Source organism: Piliocolobus tephrosceles, chromosome X, assembly GCF_002776525.5.
Source record: "Piliocolobus tephrosceles isolate RC106 chromosome X, ASM277652v3, whole genome shotgun sequence".
Lineage (NCBI taxonomy): Eukaryota > Metazoa > Chordata > Mammalia > Primates > Cercopithecidae > Piliocolobus > Piliocolobus tephrosceles.
Window position 1 is genome coordinate 35,520,268 of NC_045455.1, and position 17,350 is coordinate 35,537,617.

Below are 17,350 nucleotides of genomic sequence, written 5' to 3' on the forward strand. Positions count from 1 at the left end.
TACAACAGAATTAGCATCACTCATTAAATAAAACTATGCTCACCATCCTCATATCCACTTACTAAAATGAATTGCAGAGGTGTTTAATGAATATGTCAGCAACTGTATGCTGCTATGTTCATTCTTTTTTTTTTTTTTTTTTTCCCCCTGAGATGGAGTTTCGCTCTTGTTGGCTAGGCTGGAGTGTAGGGGCATGATCTCAGCTCACCGCAACCTCCACCTCCTGGGTTCAAGTGATTCTCCTGCCTTAGCCTCTTGAGTAGCTGGGATCACAGGCATGCACCACCACGCCCGGCTAATTTTGTATTTTTAGTAGAGACGGGGTTTCTCCATGTTGGTCAGGCTGGTCTGGAACTCCTGACCTCAGGTGATCTGCCCGCCTCAACTTCCCAAAGTATTGGGATTACAGGGGTGAGCCACCGCGCCCAGTCACTATGTTTATTCTTAATTTTGAGATTCATGACTCACTAAAACCTTCCCTTAAAAAAATACGAATAAAAAAATACTTTTTCAAGAGGTAGAACTAAGAAACAAATTGAAAAGATCTGTCTATTCTTGTTCTTCCAGTTCTTGTTGGAATTTACCTTTTGTCATTAACCATAATTTTAGCTTGCTTCTGTACCTAGAGAAGGATGAATTGGAAATAAGTTAGGGGGGCAAAACAAAAAAAGAAAAGTGTAAATGATATTGTGAAAAGAAGTGATTGAGCTTTGGAGCAATTCTGCCCTTGCCAAAAAACACCCGAGACCTGGCTGCTCAGGTTCACATGGCTCTCAAAACTTATGTGACCCTCTCCAGTTCCTAGGCCAATGCAACTTTCATTTTTGGAATGGGCTTTGCTCCAAATAACATCTAGTTTATTGACTTACATCAATAGTGTTTACAGTCAAGCAGGGTTCCAATAAATATTATGCTTGTATCATCTCTCATTTCTCCAGATTCTTAATAGGCATAGTGCACCCATTCTGGCCTCAAACACAGATTTCCTCCTCCAAAGTAGCCATAAAATAGCCAACATATATCTGTAGCTACTCACACTAGAAGGCTGCTCCGGAGATTCCTATTAGAAAGTCATATTTATAAGTTCAGAACAGCATTTAAGTTTGCATATCTAGGCTGGGTGCGATGGCTAACGCCTGTAATCTCAGCACTTTGGGAGGCCAAGGCCGGCGGATCACAAGGTCAGGAGGTTGAGACCAGTCTGGCCAACGTAGTGAAACCCTGTCTCTACTAAAAATACAAATAATTAGCCGAGTGTAGTGGTGTGCGCCTGTAATCCCAGCTGTTCGAGAGGCTGAGGCAGGAAAATTGTGTTAACCTGGGAGGCAGAGGTTGCAATGAGCCGAGATCGTGCCATTGCACTTCAGCCCGGGCGACAGTGCAAGAGTCTGTCACACACACACACACACATACACAAAGTTTGCATATCTAATGGCCACTATGAACATTATAAAATGTAGTGACCAAGCAGCCTAGCATGTATCAAGCAATAGCACATACAAAGCCTTTGGATAAATTTCGTACCTGCTCTGTTGGCAAAGCTAATGGCTAGGATGCCGCAAGAGATGTTTGTTTCTGACCCATGACTCTGGTAGTGAGTAACTGACTCCAGGAACATGAGCAACCACACAATCAACATTTGCATTTAGGTCTGGATGTCACCTGGACTCTGACCTACACCATTAGGATACAGCCTAATTGATTTACTTTTGTTTGAACTGGAAGTGTAAGCTTACACGTGAAAAATTTTTCTATCAGAAGAATGATCAATATCGGTAAAATATCTATATATGTCCAAACGCCTACTTTCCTCTAATGCTTTAAGTTCATTAGCCTTGGAGACAAGCCCCCGTGCAAATACCCTTCTCTGTTACTTGTTAGCTAATACTTAAGAGGATGAAGTGGGAGGATCACCCGAGCCCAGGAATTTGAGGTTATGGTGAGTATAAAACAGAAAAGACCTCCTCTTTGGAAAAGAAAAAAAAAAAAAAAGAAAAAGAAACCTGCCACAGAGAAAGCTGAGAGAGTAGTGAGGAGAATGTAATATATTCATATATCCTTCCAATACACGGCAAGAAAGGCTGTCGACTGTGTGAGAGAGAAAGAGGTCAAAGGACAGGTGGAGATTACTGTGACCATAACTTTGGAATTTCCATTCTAAGTGCTAAGCCTCTAAAATTCTATGAGAAAAAGGGGCCAGGCACGGTGGTTCACGCCTGAAATCCCAGGCTGAGGTGGGCGAATCACGAGGTCAGGAGTTCAAGACCAGCCTGGCCAATGTGATGAAACCCCATGCCTAGTGTGGTGGCACATGCCTATAATCCCAGCTACTTGGGAGGCTGAGGCAGGAGAATCGTTTGAACCTGGGAGGTGGAGGTTGCAGTGAGCCAAGATCGTGCCATTGCACTCCAGCCTGGGCAACAAGAGCAAAACTCCGTCTCAAAAAAAGAAAGAAAAGAAAAATGACCTGTATCTGTAAAATATCAATATATGTCCAATACACCTACTTTCCTATAGTGCTTTAAGTTCGTTAGCCTTGGTGACAAGCCCCTGTACAAACATCCTTCTCTGTTACTTATTAGCTGTGCGGCCAAAGGCAAGTTACTCAACTTTCCCAAGCCTAATGTCTTCATCTGATAGATAATAGTTCCTGCTCGAAAGCTTACTGTGAAGGGTGAAGAGATGTGCATGAAATATTAGCCTTTGTGATTGGTACAAAGTAAGTACTAAAGAAATTGTAACTCTAACTTCTTATTTCAGTTGAATTCCACCCCCTAGCAGTTCCCCTTGTCAGGCCCAGTTTTAAATACTGAAGGTATAGGACATCATCTGCCTTCCTGGAAGTTGTCTGTAGGATAACTACATACGTATTTACTATAGAGTATAAGAAACATGATAAAAGACTTAAAATACATATGAAGGGGAAGTGACTATCTTGGGTGTGGTAAGTGGGATCAGGGGTTTCTTAGGGTAATGTCACAAAGGGACTTGGATGATTTTCCAAAAATGAAGTGGTAGGTAGGAGTCCACAGACATCCAAGCGTGGATGAGAAAGGAATTTAGTCTTGTAAAAAAGAAAAAAAGTGATATGAAGCTAAAAGAATTAATACATTTCAGATCAATGTTTATTTGTAAGAGATTTAAGTTTTGAAAGAATGGCTTCTAGTAATTGCGCACACACAAATATATATAAAGAGATGTGCATTTTTAGAGTTTGTTGATGGTATAAATGTTATTTATTGATGTTTCTTTTTGTTGTTGTTGTTGTTGTTGTTGTTGAGATGGAGTCTCACTCTGTCGCCCAGGTTGGAGCGCAGTGGCGCAATCTCTGGCTCACTGCAAACTGTGCTTCCTGGGTTCATGTCATTCTCCTGCCTCAGCCTCCCGGGTAGCTGGGACTACAGGCGCCCACCACCACGCCCGGCTAATTTTTTTGTATGTTTAGTAGAGACAGAGTTTCACCGTGTTAGCCAGGATGGTCTCAATCTCCTGACCTCATGATCCGCCTGCCTCAGCCCAAAGTGCTGGGATTACAGCCATGAGCCACCGTGCCCAGTCTTTTCCTTTTGTTTTTTTTGGGTTTTTTTGAGACAGGGCCTCACTTTGTCACCAGGCTGGAGTGCACTGGTGCGATCTTGGCTCACTGCAACCTCTGCCTCCTGGGTTCAAGCTATTCTCCTGCCTCAGCCTCCCGAGTAGCTGGGACTACAAGCATGTGCCACCTCACCCAGCTAAGTTTTGTATTTTTAGAGACAGGGTTTCACCCTGCTGGCCACGATGGTTTCGATCCCTTGACCTTGTGATCCACCCGCCTCAGCCTCCCAAAGTGCTAGGATTACAGGAGTGAGCCACAGCGCCTGGCCTGATGTTTCTTACTGGAAGTAAATTTGTTTTGAATAGCAGAACTTAGTCAACTGTCCCATAAAATTCACAAAACCCCTTTGTTCCCTAAAAAACACAAAAATAGGTTGGGCGTAACGGCTCATGCTTGTAATTCCAACACTTTGGGAAGCCAAGGCAGGAAGATCACTTGAGCCCAGGGGTTCAAAACCAGCCTGGGCAACACAGTGAGACTTACTCAGTCTCTATAAAAATAAATAAATAAACACCAAATGAAAACCCTACTTTTAGAATGGTCCACTAAGTAAAATTATTAGTCTACCCTAGTTGTAATTAATCTGTGGGGTGTGTGTGTGTGTATGTGTGTATATATATGTACATATATATATATATATATATACACACACATATATATATATATACACACACACACGCCACTGCACTCCAGTGGCGTGATGTTGGCTCATTGCAACCTGTGCCTCTTAGGTTCAAGTGATTCTACTGTCTCTGCCTCCTGAGTAGCTGGGACTACAGGTGTGTGCCACCAGGCCCAGGTAATTTTTGTATTTCTAGTAGAGACGGGGTTTCACCATGTTGACCAGGATGATCTCAAAACTCCTGACCTCGTGATCCGCCCACCTCGGCCTCCCAAAGTGCTGGGATTACAGGCATGAGCTACCACGCCTCGCCAATTTCCAATTTGTGATGTATATATTCTCATTTATTTTAAGTTATTTGAAAACTTTCAGAGCAAACATGAGTATAAACCTTTTTTTTTCTTTTTTTGAAATGGAGTCTTGCCCTGTCACCCAGGCTGCAGTGCAATGGCACAATCTCAACTCACTACAACCTCCACCTCCTGGATTCAAGCAATTCTCCTGCCTCAGCCTCCCAAGTAGCTGGGATTATAGGTGTGCACCACCATGCCTGGCTAATTTTTTGTATCTTTAGTAGAGATGGAGTTTCACCATGTTGGCCAGGCTGGTCTTGAACTCCTGACCTCTTGATCCGCCCACCTCAGCCTCTCAAAGTTCTGGGATTACAAGTGTGAGCCACTGCACCCAGATGAGTATAAACCATTATAAGTAACAATCAATTTTTAAAAGTTGTATTATTGATTAAAGTTATATTCAGAAGCCCTTTGTTTCCTTTTCTCACTCATCTTTGATTGTTAATAGGTGCTAACATGTTATTTTCTGCCCACTCACCTAAGTAATTGACTTTAAAATACACTTCTATTGAAAAAAGGCATAGGTAATTCCTTTGGCAATGCAATGAAATTTTTTATATGACAAGTAACTCTAAATTGAATTATCCATTAATAAGATAGAAGTCTAAAAAGAAATGTGTGTGGACCTATTACTGTTGAATATTGCAATCATCTCAGTCCATTTTCTGTTACTATAACAGAATACCTAAGACTGGGCAATTCAGCTGGGTGCAGTGGCTCACACCTCTAATCCCAGCACTTTGGGAGGCTGAGTTGGGTGAATCACCCGAGGTTGGGAGTTCGAGACCAGCCTGGCCAACATGGCGAAACTGATCTCTACTAAAAATACAAAAGTTAGCTGGGCATGGTCTGTAATTGCAGCTACTCAGGAGGCTGAGGCAGGAGTATCACTTGAACCCGGGAGGTGGAAGTTGCAGGGAGCCGAGATCATGCCACCGCACCCCAGCCTGGACGACAGAGCAAGACTCAGTCTCAAAAAAAAAAAAAAAAAAAAAAGACTGGACAATTCATAGGCAATTCATAAAGCAAAGAGGTTTATTTGGCTTACTGTCCCTGGAAGTTCAAAACTGGGTGGCCATACCTGACAAGGACTTCATGCTGCATCACAACATGGCAGATGGCATCACACGGTGAGAGCACAGGAGAGAGCAGTGAGTGAATGTGTGCAAAAGAGACAATACGAGGGGCAACCTTGCATTTATTTATTTATTTATTTATTTATTTATTTATGAGATTGAGTCTTGCTGTGTCACCCAGGCTGGAGCGCAGTGACGCGATCTCGGCTCTCTGCAACCTCCGCCTCCCAGGTTCAAGCAATTCTCCTGCTTCAGCCTCCCAATTAGATGAGATTACAAGTCCCCATCCCCACGCCCAGCTAATTTTTGTGTTTTTAGTAGAGACGGGGTTTTACTATGTTGACCAGGCTTGTCTCCAACTCCTCACCTCAAGTGATCTGCCCACCTTGGCCTCCCGAAGTTCTAAGATTACAGGAGTGAGCCACTGCGCCTGCCCACAAACTTGCTTTTTAACAACCTGTTCTCTCTCTCGGTGACTGATCTCAGTAACTGAACTCCTTCCCTCAAGACGGCATTAATCCCTTCCTGAGGGTGGATCCTTCATGACCCCAAGCCTCTTAAAGGTTTCACTATCGCTCAACACTGTTATATTGGAAACCAAACCTCAACATGAATTTTGCTGGGGACAAAACCATATTCAAAGCATAGCAACTATCTACAAAATATTAAATGTGTAAAATTTATAATATGACTTAATAGGAAGAACACTAGCTATAGAATAGTAGGCCAAGTGTCTTCATGAGCAAATCACTTAACTTCTCTGTGGTTCAGTTTCTTCCCTGCAAATGGTAGTTGTAATATATACTTCATGGGTGATCTGATAATTAAAAGAGATACTCCTCTTTAAATAAATTACCTTTTCAAAGGGAACTGTTAAATGGATATATTGATAATACAGTTATTTTCTTTAATGGATTATGATTTTTCCACAGAGAATGTATGCATGGGTGTATATACATGTATGTCTATATATATATAGATTTTTGCAACGTTCCTACTAAAACAAATAGCCATGTTAATTAACTTATGGACTAGTTTTATCCAGTGTTAATCTACTCTGAATGAACTAACAGAAGAACTTTAAGAATTCATTCATAGTCCCAAGTACTACATCTTTCCGTTAATAACTTCCCAGATGGAAAACAATTCAATAGATAATAAAGGTATTGGCTGGGCGTGGTGGCTCATGCCTGTAATCCCAGCACTTTGGGAGGCCGAGGTGGGAGGATCACGAGGTCAAGAGATCAAGACCATCCTGGCCAACATGGTGAAACCCTGTCCCTACTAAAAATACAAAAGTTAGCTGGGCCTGGTGGCACACACGGGAGGCTGAGGCAAGAGAATCGCTTGAATCCGGGAAGAGGAGGTTTCTGTGAGCTGAGATGGTGCCACTGCTCTCCAGCCTGGGCGACAGAGCGAGACTCCGTCTCAAAAAATAATAAATAAATAAATAAATAAATAAATAAATAAATAAATAAATAAATGTATATGGAAGGTGTTTAAGGAAGAAAGAGCATAAATAATAACACATCAAAATGTTATTATCAATTGAGTGTTAGAGATATAACAAAGTTATTCAATTCTAGGTTGAACATTTGTATTTTCATTTGTGCATCTCTGAAATTAGAATGCATCATGCAATCAATGGTGTTTTATAATTGCCATTGGCTAGGCAACCGGTAGTCATGACATAACTTTTGACTATTTGTTGTGCTTGAAGCTGACCACAGGTATTCATATTGTCCCACTTAGAGTGAGTTAATATGCATTACCACATTTAAGTTTACTTACACATTTTTTTTTTGAGACGGAGTCTTGCTCTCGTCGCCCAGGTTGGAGGGCAATGGCATGATCTCAGCTCACTGCAAGCTCCTTCTCCCCAGTTCAAGCGATACTCCTGCCTCAGCCCCCCGAGCAGCTAGGATTACAGGCACCCGCCACCACGCCTGGCTAATTTTTGTATTTTTAGTGGAGGGTTTCACCATGTTGGCCAGGCTGGTCTTAAACTCCTGACTTTGTGATCAGCCTCCCTGGCCTCCCAAAGTACCAGGATTACAGGCATGAGCCACTGTGCCCGACCTACTTACACATTTTAATTTTAATTGTTTAAAATACCTTCAAGGCTGGGCGTGGTGGCTCAAGCCTGTAATGCCAGCACTTTGGGAGGCAGAGGTGGGCAGATCTCCTGAGGTTAGGAATCCGGGACCACCCTGGCCAACATGGTGAAACACCGTCTCTACTAAAAATACAAAATAAATTAGCCAGACGTGGTGGTACACCCCTGTAATCCCAGCTACTCCGGAGGCTGAGGCAGGAGAATCTCCACCAAGAGGTGGAGGTTGCAGGGAGCTGGTATTGCGTCATTGCACTCCAGCCTGGGCAACAAGAGTGAGACTCTGTCTCAAAAAAATTAATTATTAATTAGTTAAATACATAAATACATAAAATAAAATACTTTCAAATGAAAACTTATATGCCCAAAGTCAAGAATATTTAATATTATGTTATTTGGCTTAAATTTAATAGTAAGAAAACAAATATCTGTTATTGGAGAAAGGATTGCAATCCAATTTTTCTCGCAAAAAACCAACTAAACTCTGTGTCAGACCTAAGAAAGGGAGAGGCCCCACAGCAGATGAATAGATGAGAGAAATTTCAAGTCAATGATAAGCTGGCATGACTAATTTATATATCTCAAATGGCTAACATTGAGATTTTATCATGAATTTCTCAGCAGTACTTTTATTTTCTTCGTAGTTCAAAAATAATGTAGTTTCTTACAATCTGTTGCATCTTAAATGTATAGAAATACATAGTCACTTTGGATATTCAGAGAAAGGGATGATGGTCAACCTGGATACTGAGGACAGACAAAATTCTGTCTGGGTCTTAAAAAATAGGTAGTGAGGAGGTGTTCTGGAAAGCCAAAAGTCAGGATCGAGCAAAATCCTGTTCAGGAGATAGTGAATGGACCAGGCTGGCAGAAGTGCACATTAATGTAAAAGTGAAATGAAAAAGAAGATTGGGGTGGACAGTGGCTCACGCCTCTAATCCCAGTACTTTGGGAGGCCAAGGCAGACTGACTGCTTGAGCTCAGGAGTTCGAAACCCCATCTCTACGGGGAAAAAAAAATTTTTTAGCTAGGCCTGGTGGCACGTGCCTGTAATCCCAGCTACTCTGGAGGCTGATGGTGGGAGAATTGCTTGAGCCCAGGAGGCAGAGGTTGCAGTGAGCCGTGATCGTGCCACAAAAAAAAAAAAAAAAAAAGAAAAAGAAAAAGTTTTAAGATTGTAAAGATAGGCCGCATGCGGTGGCTCAAGCCTGTAATCTCAGCAGCAGTTTGGGAGGCTGAGGCAGGTGGATCACCCGACGTCAGGAGTTTGAGACCAGCCTGGCCAACATGGTGAAACCTCGTCTCTACTAAAAATACAAAAATTAGCTGGATGTGGTAGTGAGCGCCTGTAATAGCAGCTACTCAGGAGGCTAAGGCAGGAGAATTGCTTGAACCTGGGAGGCAGAGGTTGCAGTGAGCTGAAATCATGCCATTGCACTCCAGCCTGTGTAACAAGAGTGAAACTCCATCTCAAAAAAAAAAAAAAAAAAAAAAAAACTATGAGGATAGGTTTGGTCTCAATTCTTTACTATTATTTATGTATTTATTTATTTTTAAAATTTTCTTAGACGAAGTCTTGGTCTGTTGCCCAGGCTGGACTGGAGTGCAGCAACACGATCTCGGCTCACTACAACTTCTGTCTTCTGGGTCCAAGCAATTCTCATGGTTTGGCCTCAATTCTAAGGAGCCTGAAAGTCAAACTAAAGAACCTGGACTTCATCCTAATGCATCTCCCTAAATCTATTTTTGGCCCTTCCATAACATTTTTCAATCAATTTGTAAGAGGGATGTTTTAAGAGTATATTCTAAGAATTTAGACCTTTGAAAAGAATGTGTTTGATGACTTCCTTTTGCTCTTTGCACAAAGCTCCAGTTCTTTCAAGATCCATAAAGATCCAGTTCTTCCCTATGCCAATAACTATCCCCCTACCAGGCTTACACGCTCACCACAGCTGCTCTGCCTTCTGTCTCATTTCTTAGCTTCAGTCTCATCCCTTTCCTTCATGTGTCCTTCACAATACTGTTGTCTTTACCTGGAAACTCCCCTTCCTTAACCCTCATCCCACATCCATTCACCTGATAAACTTTTCATCTTCCTTTACTCAGTAAAGGCTGGGCGTGGTGGCTCACGCTTATCATCCCAGCACTTTGGGAGGCCGAGGTGGGCGGATCACCTGAGGTCAGGAGTTTGAGACCAGCCTGGCCAACATGATGAAACCCCCTTCTCTACTAAAAATACAAAAATTAGCTGGGCATGGTGGCAGGTGCCTGTAATCCTAGTTACTCAGGAGGCTGAGGCAGAAAATTCGCTTGAACCTGGGAGGCGGAGGCTGCAGTGAGCCAAGATCGGCCACTGCACTCCAGTCTGGGCAAGAGAGAGAGACTCCATCTCAAAACAAACAAACAAACAATAACTCAGTAAAAATATCACTTCCCCGGGAAAACTGCTTCCAACCCCTAGTCCAGATTAGATAAAATCCTTTGTGGTTTGCTGTCATCTTCTTCAGTCTTTTTCTTTCATGACACATATTAGCAATGAAGTTTAATTATCGGTGTGATTATTTGTTTAATGTCTTTGTCTCCATTAGACCTTTATTATTTGATTTACATCTGGATTCCCAGGATCACGCCCATCACCTGGACCATAGGGAGAGCTCAATAAGTATTTGATGAATAAATGAATGAATGAATTCAACAGAGAGTAAAGATATACTGATGGCATCTAAGAAAGGAAGGATATGAGGAAGTAGCTATTTTGAAAAACTCAGATGATTGTTTTGGTGGAATGAATTAGAAATGCAAGAACTAGTTAAAGAAAACCGTACCTCTCCCTTCTTTCTTCTCCTCTAAAGTACTGGATTCATTGTCATTTGGGTGGGGCACCTGTATCACATTACTGCTCTTACTTACACATCTATGCTTCTACTGAACTGATGGTAAGGTTTTAAAAGACAGGGATGGGCCAAGCACGGTGACTCACGCCTATAATCCTAGCACTTTGGGAGACTGAGGCAGGTGGATCACTTGAGGCCAGGAGTTTGAGACCAGCCTGGCCAACATGGCGAGACACTGTTTCTACCAAAAATACAAAAATTAGCCAGGTGTGGTGGCATGTTCCTGTAATCCCAGCTACTCAGGAGGCTGAGATACGAGAACTGTTGAACCTGGGAGGCAGGTGTGATGGTGGGCGCCTGTAATTCCAGCTACTTGGGAGGCTGAGGCAGGAGAATCGTTTGACCCTGAGAGGCAGAGGTTACAGTGAGCCGAGATAGCGCCACTGCACTCCAGTCTGGGTGACAGATAGAGACTCCGTCTCAAAAAAAAAAAAAAAAAAGAGGATTTACCAAGACATTATAAATTAGCTGCCAGCTGATAAGTGGGTGAGACTTTAACAAGTGGGACACTAAACCTCTTCTATTAAACAGAAAACCATATTCAAGCATATTGAATATACTTTTTTCGGAAAACTTATAAACTATCTATTAGAGCTTTAGAGGGATTTCTTAAAAAAGCACCAACAATTTTTGATTTGATACAATACAAATATAATAGCCCAAGTCAACTGACTTTGGAACTTTATAGATGGCACCTCCATTTATTGAATAGCCTTGGGGGTGTTTCTTAACTTTCCGAGCATCAATTTACTCACATATAAAAGAGGGATTAAAAATACTTTCTCATAGGACATCTCATAATTAAAACTATGTTATGTTACTACTGTCTTCTTTAAGTTGGTTTGTATATTCCTCTGCAGGGCAAGGGATATTTTATCCCCAGCATCTAGCACTGCCTTGAGTTGCAACATTTGTGGCATGAGTACATGCCAATGAACAAAGCACTACATAAATGGCAGCTTTAGTTGACAGCCACTTTACTTTCATTGTAGGGTGAAGCAGGATATAAATAAAACCATCTAAGATTCACCCTCATTAGATATTAATGTATCCTTGATCTATCTTATTCCTGAGCTCTAGTCTCAGATCTTAACATGAAAACTGAGGCTGTATTTGTATGAATCATAGTAATTATTTACATTTTATGGCACAGTACCATATTATTGACTTGTAGCTTTATGTTTTACTTTTTTTTTTTTAAACAGGGTCTCACTCTGTTTCCCAGGCTGGAATGCAGTGATGTGATCTCACCTCACTTCCGCCTCAAACTCCTGGGCTCAAGTGATCCTCTTGCCTCAGCCTCCAAAGTAGCTGGAACTACAGGCCATGTGCCACCATGCCCAACTAATTTTTGTACTTTTTGTAAAGACAGGGTTTTGCCATGTTGCCTAGGCTGGACTTCATCTCCTAAGATCAAATGATCTGCCCACCTCGGCCTCCCAAAGTGCTGGGATTATATGCATGAGCCACTATGTCCATCCCATTGTCTCATTTTGACTTTTGATCCTCACAGTTGGCCCTGAGATTCATGTAACTCAGATACTAATATGCCGATTTTACATAAGAGGAAATTGGAGTTTCTGTAGGTGACAGAATTGCTCCAAATCACATAGCGTGCAAATAAAAATATTTTGACTGAGGCCCAGACTTTTGATTCCAAGACCAATGTTATGATTGTTTATAGTTGTTTCCTTCTATCTCTGCTTACAAAGAAATATTTCTTAAATGCATTCTTGGTTACCTGATGATATTTCTGTTCTGTCATTTTTATACCTGGGCAACCATGTACTATTTAACATTGGGTTATTCTAGGCTAGGCACGGAGGATGCTTGTAATCCCAGCACTTTGGGAGGCCAAGGCGGACAGATCACCTGAGGTCAGGAGTTAGAGACCATCCTGGCCCACATGGTGAAACCCCATCTCTATTAATAATACAAAAATTTGCCAGGCATGGTGGTGTGCACCTGTAATCCCAGCTTCTCAGTAGGCTTAGGAGCGAGAATCACTTGAATCCGGGAGGCAGAGGTTGCAGTGAGCCAAGGTCATGCCACTGCAACTCCAGTCTGGGTGAGAGAGTGAAATTGTAAAAAAAATAAAAAATAAAAAAATAATAATAAAAGTTAGGCTATTCTAAGCTAAGCTGTCTTCTTGTATGAGTTCTACTATAATTTTGGTTGTTGGAATTGTTATTAGCATTGTTACTATTCTTTCAAGTCAATGATTAGTAGCAGATCCTATCCAATTACTTTTCAGCAATTCTAATCCTATAAAATAATGAAAGAATACATAAACCTCTTTATTTTTGATACATAAATTGCTGGATTTGGAAACATATCTAAAGGGAGATCCATGAAAATATATTTCCTATCCCTTCTATGTGTTGCATTTTAATGAATCACAAGTGAGAAAGTAGTTGAGCAATCTGTGGGAGTTTTCTCATGTTCCTTAAATTTAAGAATAATTTATTTAATGTTTTACACAAAGTTTGCCATTTAATTTCCTGGTCAACTATCATTTAGGAATGTATCATTTTATCTTCATTGATATGCCTATTCCTAATAACTATGGAATGTAATTATTTTATGGCTGTTCTAATTAGATTAATCTAAAAATAGAAAAAGAGCTGGGAATTTAAAAACAAAACTATTAATACTAAATTTCACATTCTATTTGACTTCCATAGAATTGGCTAATGTAAGGTTTCCCCAGGAATGTACTGGAGTTATCATTATGAACCTCCCAAATTCTAGGTTGGTTACTCCTGTAACTTTCTTTTCTCTCATTTAGGAAAGTAAAATATGCTAACCTGATAAGTGTGGTAGATTTGTTTTAATTGTTTTCATATGTTGGCTGTCTCACATAGTATGAAACGCTAAGATTCACATCTGTAAATGCACTTACCAAAAAAAGAAAACAAATACATAAACATTTCCAATTTCAACAGATTTGCAGGTGCATTCAGATATATATAGTTACTATCTGCTTGCACCCTCACGCCTCATCTCCTCTGCCCCCGCCCCAAAAAATAAACAAGTCTCCTTTACTGGGGCTATGATTTTGTTGATTTATTTTTACAGGGATTTTCTTATGCATAATTTGAAGGAAGAAATGAGGCAAGGATTTGACTTAAAAAGCCAAACCTTCTCTTAGTTACCTGCTTAAATCCTTGGAAGCAAGCCTAAACTTTAAGTAGCAATTTAAACAGTAAATAAATTCTGCTAATGGCTATTAGATTGCTAGCTAGGGAGATTAGTATAGGGAGCAATTCTAATTAAATAGGGAACACTGAGGAGAGCTGAAACGTTTCAAGAATAGATTGTGTCTCCCATGCCTCATTAGGAATATAAAATCAGCTTCTATTGTGAGAAGGACAATCTTTCAAAAGACTGCTCTTTTGCCATAAAGAGGTTACATAACCACCATTTTCAAATTTTGCCTTTCTTTTTTAGTAGCAAAGGGTATTTTTATTGCCCAAATCCAATTAAAATCATGCTAAATCACCATGTTGCATTTTAAGTTAACAATGATTTATCTCCCATTTAGACACATTGAAAGACTGATCTCAGCCACTGTAGCAGAATTCAAGAACTCAGATTCTTCCTGCCCAGTGGTTCTTAGACAGGGCTGAGAGGAATTGATGTCAGGCTGATCCTGCCTTGTCATTACCTTGCCTTCTTTTGCCAGAGTTCTCACATCTGGAGCATGCTGGTATTATTTTAAACCAAAGTAGAGAAGAAAATGGGAGTAGAGTAACTAAGTAATGGACTGGTTTGCCTAAAGGTCCATCTTACCAATTTTGAGTTTAATTGCGTAATTCATTAAATAGGGTAACTGAGTTTTGAGATTTTTTTTTTTTTTTTTTTTTGTCTCTTTCTCTACAAATGTGAATTACCACTAGTTCCACAGTCATTGCCTGGAATCTTTGACCCTTGTTTATTTCGCAGGTATTAAAAACATGGAGCATTTTTATAGAGGAGAAAATTTTACTTATTTCTTCCTCTTTTGTTGTCTCTGTTTTAGTGACAGGGTCTCACTCTGTCGCCTAGGCTGGAGTGCACTGGTACAAAGAAGACTCACTGCAGTCTCAACCTCCCTGGCTGAAGCAACCCTCTCATCTCAGCCTCCCAAGTAGCTGGGACTACAGGTGCACACCACCACGACTGGCGAATTTTTCTTTTCTTTTCTTTTCTTTTTGTAGAGACAGGATTTCATTTTGTTTCCCAGGATGGTCTTGAACTCCTGGACTCAAATGATTCTCCCTAAGCCTCCTAAAGTTCTGGGATTACAGGTGTGAGCCACCCTGCCTGGCATATTTATTCATTTTTAAATGTAGCATGATCACAATTGCTGAAAGAAAAAGCTTTGTCACAGAAAAAAATCACCTCTAAATTTTTAAAACAAATTTCTAGGCGATCTCTTTCAGAGCGGGATCCCCTGGAAATGCCCAAGTGGCAGCCTCTGCCCTAAGCATGCTCTAACGTGACCCTGCCAGGTGTCTTAGCCCACGCCTAAGAAGGCATCTAGGAAGGAAGGGCCAGATGCCTAGTTCTCTCCCCTTCTCTTCTTCACTGAGTGATTCCTCACTTTCACTTTTCCACATGGAACAAGAACAAATTATATTTAGGTTTTGTCATAGATTATGTCAACGTCATCAATGTAGGTTGATCCTTTGCTGCGAATATACATGCGGGTAGGGAGCTCACCTGTAACTAAGACTCCTCCGACTCATTCTATTTATTGGTTTATTTGTTTATTTTACTAAGGGAGTTACATCCTATAAAAACAAATAGTCACATTTATTTATTTATTCTACTTATTCACTGGTGCAGCGTCCCAGAAAGAACATGACCTTTGGAGTCAGAGATAACCTAATTTGAGCCCTGCTCTACCATATAAAAACCATGTGATGTTGGGTGAGTGTCTTAACCTCTCTTTCATCACCCTTATAGTAGGGGAAAGTAATACTTATCTCTCAAGTTTTGTAAGAATTTGTGATAAGGTACATGCATTTCCAAGGATGGCACCTAGCTCATGGTGGCTGGCTGATAAATGTTACTTCCTTTATATCTCCCACTTTTCTCCCAGTCATATTCACCTTTGAAATGACAGCCTGTGCTTCTCATGATACCCGTGGTTTTGGTGCGTCAGCTTTTGATTTGTGGTTAAGCAAGGCACTGGCTGAATAGTTAGTTGTCTTTTAATTCTCTTCCCACTAGAGTGCCCCTTTCAACCTTCTCGAAGGAAGGACCATAATGAAATGTGTTACCTCTTTTTAGGACTCGTTGTTTCTCGCTCTCCCAGAGTGACCGGCATTTCCTTGAGTGGCTCAGCTACCAAGAAGGCAACTGTGACCAAACTCTGGGTGGACCTCGGAAAGCAGCTTTTGAGATGCTGAGGACATCAGCATTAACTTAGGTCTGATCACTGGGATAAAAGATCTCCAAGCTCTAATAACCCTAACATTCTGCATAGTCTCTGCAAAATCTGGTTGATGAGAGCCTTTCACTTTCTGTGATGTAATCATCATGGTATGGCCTAAAAAGACAAATGAAGCATTTCTAATAGAACGTTCCTCTACACTAGGGGCCAGGACCTTGACATGCTCCATCAAGATGATTGACCAGGCTCTGGTACAGTTAGACCTGCCACACATGCAAAGCAATGGCAGACCAGCATTTTGAATATAAATTGTTCATTGAAAGACAATGGTAAGGATGTGTGTATCAGGGACTCTTATAGGTTTGTTTTTGTTTTGTTTTGTTTTGTTTGTTTGTTTTTTCTTTCGAGACGGAGTCTCGCTCTGTCACCCAGGCTGGAGTGCAGTGGCACGATCTTGACTCACTGCAACCTCTGACACCAGGGTTCAAGTGATTCTCCTGCCTCAACCTCCCAAGTAGCTGAGATTACAGGCGCCTACCACCATGCCTGGCTAATTTTTGTATTTTTAGTAGAGACAGGGTTTCACCATGTTGGCCAGGCTGGTCTTGAACTCCTGACCTCAGGTGATCCACCCTCCTCGGCCTCCCAAAGTGCTGGGATTACAGGCGTGAGCCACCATGGCTGGCTGGAAACTTGGAGTTTTGTGAAGCAGTTCGGCAGAGACATATTTTACAGATAAAATACAGGTGGGCATTCATTCCTGCAACATTCAGCCTAAAATGAAGCTTCTATAACTGTATTGGCTTTTCCTATTTTCTTATACACTGCCACATGCTAGCTTCTGTTGCCATTACTTGTGTCTACTGCAATAACATGAGGAAGCTAAATCATAACACTTCTTCCTAGAGCACATCCTATCCTAAGTCAGTATATTGCTTATATTACCTTTTATTAGACTGCTTTACTTCCTTTTTGCTACTGTTTTCATTTTTACCACCTGTAGGAGTTTGAAACTTCTGAGTATAAAGGGCTCATTGAAAGGCATAATAAGAATGTGTGTCAGGGAAACTAGGAGTTTTGTGAAGCAGTTCAGCAGAGACATTGCTTACAGATAAAATTTCTGGACAACAAATGTCACCTCAAGGAAGGGTGCCTTATACAACAGAGGTGGCACAAGTACTTTGTTTGCACTTTGGTTGCAGGACTATTACTCTGTAAAAAGAGCACTTGTGGGACAGTCTTCCTCAGTGAGAGAATGTGGATTACAGGGACTGACAGTGAGGAAAACTGGATTCTGATCCTGATTCTGCCACTCTG